This window comes from Ctenopharyngodon idella, chromosome 23 (genome assembly GCF_019924925.1).
Source record: "Ctenopharyngodon idella isolate HZGC_01 chromosome 23, HZGC01, whole genome shotgun sequence".
In the NCBI taxonomy this organism is placed as follows: Eukaryota; Metazoa; Chordata; class Actinopteri; order Cypriniformes; family Xenocyprididae; genus Ctenopharyngodon; species Ctenopharyngodon idella.
Genome location: NC_067242.1, coordinates 11,279,522 through 11,285,217, shown reverse-complemented (window position 1 = coordinate 11,285,217; position 5,696 = coordinate 11,279,522). Strand labels below are relative to the sequence as shown.

At 37.0% G+C, this 5,696-nt stretch overlaps 1 protein-coding gene across 1 annotated transcript in view; it reads left to right on the top strand.

Moving 5' to 3' along the window:
* The window catches only part of LOC127505766 (60 kDa lysophospholipase-like), a 293,042-nt gene that overhangs the window by 190,425 nt on the left and 96,921 nt on the right, over positions 1 to 5,696 (top strand). The gene's annotated exons all lie outside the window — the stretch shown is intronic.

Sequence of the window (5,696 nt, the reverse complement as noted above, 5' to 3'; positions counted from 1 at the left end):
GAGAGCTGCGGGACGCCCACGTGAAGGAGTATGTTTACTGTATTTGACTTGATGTTTTGGTTGGTTTTTAGCCAAAAGCTCCTGCCTTTATATGTTATTCAGTGCTAAACCGTGAAATGATAGTGATTTACATCAGATAGTTGTTTTTAAAGTTTGAAATGCAGGCTTATGTGGTTTGCATAATTCAAAATAAACTTGAGGACTACGATTATGGGTTTAAGAGGACGGTTCGTAACCTAAGGTTACTAATAAACTAACATCTCATTTACAGTAAATACTTTTCACTTTATATTCTACAAAATACACGTAGAATGCTTGTATAATAAAAATATGTAATATATATTGAATATATATTATAATCTCAGAGACATGAGATAGCAAGTGTCTTTAAATATTAATTATTTTCACTCATTCATGTCAGTTTGGGGTTTGTCTAACACTTAAAAAACTGTAAACTTAGTGTAAAACTTAGTAAAACTGGCACTGATTTCCTGCTGTGTCTTTTTACAACCAGCAGATGCCACTGTTGCTCAATTTAAAGGCCTTTACAATGTGGCAGAGCTCATAATTAAGACTTCATATGACAGTGGCAATTACAAATCTATATAGCTATGCAAACACTCAAGTATTTTGCTGTGTGAGACTGTATTATGGGACAAAATTGGGCATATCTAATAAGAGACTTATTAGGAAATATCTAATTAGGGACATGCCAGTCAGGCTATATTGAATTTAAGTACTTATCATGAAACCGCTCTTGTCATTAATATAAAATATTCTGCCTCAGAATTCCTCATTAGTTGTCAGTTATTTCATTTATTTAATCAAATAAAGACCATCCCCTTGGATATAATGAATGTAGGACTTGATTATATTTCTTTGAGTTTGGACTTTATCCATTATATTATCATAAATTATAATGCTTTACGTTCCTGAATTGAGTGAAAATGGTACTAGATATTGCTTTTTATATTGTTTTTACCTCCCTTTACTTATTATATTACATTAATTTGGTATGAAACTAAATCAAGAGCTCTCCTATACCGCACATCAGGAAAAAATAATACTGTTTTCGCCCTTCCGCATAAGAAGAACTCCCTGAAATGTTGCATAGATTGCATTATAAAGCATATAAAGTATTAGAATATCTGTAGAAAGGGCAGGCCATACGTGTGCCTGAACCAGGCAGTGTAGCGCTAAGCACAGAAAAGGTCAGCCCCACCTCGATCACATTAGCGTACTGTCATTTTATATCATTTGCTTTCATAACTGATTTAAAGCTGAAGCGAGGACCCTTTTTTCTCATTTTGATGTGTGACGATCAAAGGCTTTCATAACTGTGTCACACGATCACACCGTATGATGCATGAGTCGCTGTGAAACAATCTTTATTTAGCCACTGCAGCGAGCATATTCAATGCAAGCTGTTAATTAAAACTGTTTTTCATGTAAATGATAAATAGCCCGTTGGAAAGTCATTTGTAAGACAGAATATTGGGAATGCGTTACATAACATGATTCAAAACTACAGATATAAGCTTATTAGATCAGATTCAGTGCAGACCACACCCATTCGGGCTTGCTAGTCATCATGGCTGTTTTGAATCTAGCTGTGTGATTCTGATATACAGCACAGAGCTGTTTACTTAGCAGAACGATCATAACCATATATATAGATAGTGTGACTGTGTGTGAATGAACGACATCCTGGCATCCTGATTTGTGGCACGGTCCCAAATCCTTCCTCTACCGACCTCCATCAACGGCAGATAATAATTACATCAGCATTACCCCACAACAATGGCGTACATAGATCAGCTCCTTTCAAATTACATTTCCTTCCTGTTGGGCCCATTAGCGATGTCGACCAGACCATGTTTTAAAAAAAAAAAAACCCTATTGCTGTTGTTTCTGAGTGCATTTGCTGGACCGTGCCGCAGAGAATTTCGACAGTTCTGTTAAAACCCCACTGGATGTCCCTCAGATGTAGAATAGGCTTGATTTGGGAGAACCGCTTGCTAATCTGCAGTGTGCCATAATAAACTGTGTTTTGGCAGGAGGAAAAAACCTTCACATAAAGCACACAAAACATCAAATAGAGAAGACTTGAGCCACCTGGAGCGAATGCAGAAGAAGACAATTAAAAATCAATTTACTGTCAAAAAGCTTTGCTTTCTAATTAAATCCGCACACAGCCGAGTCTCTCTCGTTGCTGGCTGATGCACAGTTGCAAAGCACACATTTATTTATTTATTACCCCCCAGACGGGTGCAATAGTTATTATCGCTTTTACGATATTCACTCTTTTTTTTTCCCGACTCACTGTTTGAGACGCTGTGAATTCTGACGAGGACTATTATACCTTATTTCATATGGTTGTAATAAAGCTTCTAAATGCATTTTAAATGTGACTGCTGTTCAATACCTACCAGGTGTCCAATCCAACAACTGTGCCGTCATGATCGCTCTCATTAGCAACTACATGTTGTAATAATGGCTATTCATTATAAGGCACTTCTTTTTTTTTTGTGGACAAGCAGCTGGACATTACTTTGTCTTTTAATTCATCTATTAAAATGCCTTTAGAAGGTTCAACTTCCTTTCCAGGTCTCCATTAGAAAGATCTGCATGATTTCAAGAAGGCTTTTAATGAGTCTTTGAGGATGGCAAATAAATGGAATAGAGTTAAATGGGTTTATATTTTTCCCACCGTTGATGTCACCGCTTCGGATTTTTGCTAGTGAAGGGTTTGGAACTGTGTGCGTTCCTGCAGTGCTGTCAGCCATTCAAAGTTGCCACGATGCAATTTTCCTGACATTTACAGCTCAAAAATGGCCCAAACTCATGATGGCCGCTAGCAGGTCGCAAACATCCCGTGTCAGCCATGAAATTGCCATTCATATGAATGACAATGCCATTTCTCCAGGGATTATTGACCTCTTTAGTGAGGATGTGGTGTTAAAGGATTAGTTCATGTCAGAATTAAAATTTCCTGATAAAATACTCATCCCCATGTCATCCAAGATTGGTTTCTTCAGTCGAAAAGAAATTAAGGTTTTTGAGGAAAACATTCCAGGATTTTTCTCCATATAGTGGACTTCAATGGGGACCAACGGGTTGAAGGTCCAAATTGCAGTTTCAAAGGGCTCTACATGATCCCAGCCGAGGAACAAGGGTCTTATCTAGCGGGACGATCAACCATTTTCTAAAAAAAATAAAAATGAATATGCTTATTAACCACAAATGCTTGTCTTGCACTAGCTCTACATCATGTAATCACGTTGGAAAGTACCTTGGTAGGACGAAAAACTCCATCTCATTTTCTCCTCCAACTTTAAAATTGTAAAGTGAGTTTGACTTAGTCTTTGCACGTTCGCTTTGTAGACACTGGATCAGTACTTTCGCCTACATCACACGTGACCTTTCCAAAGTGATTACGTAATGCGTGGCGCATCGCATGACGAGCATTTGTGGTTAAAAAGTATATACATTTTTATATTTTTAAGAAAATTACTGATTGTTTCACTAGATAAGACCCTTATTCCTCGTCTGGGATCATGTAGAGTCCTTTGAAGCTGCATTGAAATGCAATTTGGACCTTCAACCCTTTGGTAGCTGTTGAAGTCCACTATATGGTGAAAAATCCTGGAATGTTTTCCTCAAAAACCTTGGATGACATCTTGGATGACACGGGGGGGTTCTGAAGTGAACTAATCCTTTAAGGCCCGTTCACACCAAGAATAGGAGGATCACAAACAAAATTTGTCTCAGGGGCCACTTACACGACACCAATTTATCTAAAAACAGAAAACGTTTTATGTGTTTTGGCCATTCATTTACATGACAATGGTGTTTTGGGGGCCTGAAAATGCAAACTTTTGAAAATGGGTTTCAAAGTTTCAAGTTTTTGAAAACGATATCGTTATTGTCTCCTTGTAAACTACAAAAATACAAATTTGTGAAATAGGTGCACTTGTGTATTACGTGTTCAGTCCATAGCACGTAGTGTTTCTTTTCAAAGTGACATTGCCAACTACTTGCCTGGCAGCATAATACAGCGTTTTTAATTGTTTTCGTGGATCGTGTGAACGGAGATCGGTTTGAGAACGTCGTCTCTCCTTGAAAAACCAAAGGAAAAGCTTTTCCGTTTTTAGTACATTGTTGTCGCTGCCAAATCATGGCCAAAATCGTTCAGTGTGAGCCCGGCTTAAATTAGCGTCCACACCAGCGGACGAGATCGTTCTGTTTATTCTAAGCACGCACTGAGTTTTGTCGTCTGCAACTCTTTAAATCCTCCAGCGCTTTAAAGCAGAATGAATTCTGAATGGCTATCAATGTTTTTATCATTCATCAGCTGAAAGTGATTCCAATGATATCGTTTCACTGTGTCATTATTGTTATAGTTGTGGTTTGGACTCTCTTCTTTTATATTTAGAATGATATTTAGAACTATATCTTTATAGTTATCGTTATAGTTATCACCCTTGAGGTGAACAGGCCTTTAGACAGAAGGCCGTTTCTAATTGCACTCAACAAAAAGCTCTCAAGGCTCACTGCGCTTAAGAGCATGTAATCTGTGGATGTGTTTGCAGCCTTCTGAGATTTTTAATATTATTTTATTGACCAGACTTCTCTTTGAGTCAACAGGTGGATCCATAGCACACTAAAAATGTCCATGCACACAGCACTTTTTTGGCTCCCCGAAGCACTTCTCATTTCTGATGTTGTTAGGCTGTAACCACACACATCCAGGGCTCTCAAACACAAATGTGTGGAACTCCATCACAGACTTAATGACTGCCGGTGGAACCACAGTACTGCCCTTCCCTTCTCCGAAATGTCCCACAATAACCCGCTTTAATGGCACAATCTAATTAAAATAATAATAATAATCTTGAACTTTCAGTATGTAGACCTCTAACCTGTGAAATCTAATTAAGTCTCAGTCACAAACAAACAAAAAAAGGCATTACTAATCAATCAGCCAGAAAGAAGATAAATTAGAGGAGGGGTACGCGAGATACAGGGCTGAGAGGGGGAGATAAGCAGAGGTGAAAACAAGCGCAAATGCATTCCGTACAATTCTAAATAACAGCGGCGAACGCACACTGAGCAAAAGGTGTGGCCGCTTCTCAATTCATTCATTGTTCATGTCCGTTTTTAACTAATGTAAAGTCTAGTATATTGTGTGACCCCTAATGCAAGGGCACCATACTTCTCAAAAGAGAGTATTCAAACAATAAAAAGTTTTATTTTAACACTCTAAATGGTAAAAAAAAAAAAGTCTCACGTGTGAGAGTTGTCTGTTCTTTGGGTTTCCTAATGAAATTTTGTTATGAGTTTATTCATACATTTTATGTAAAAGTTGTGGCCTAGTTGTTAGCCGTTCAGATCTTGCAAGTTCAGATATGGTTCATATTTCCCAATCATGTTCTCAGTATTCTTAGAATTTTCTGTCCTCCCTCCACAGTTATATCATTAAATGGCATAATAATAATAATAATAATAGTAATAAAAAATGTTTTAAAATAAAATATAAATAAAATTATTATTGTTGTTGTTGTTGTTACTTTTAATAATGCAATTGTTAAGCTTTGTCATATTTATTTATTTGTTTATTTAATTTTTTATGGACCTATATATATATATATATATATATATATATATATATGGGTCAATGACATGACGGGTCATAT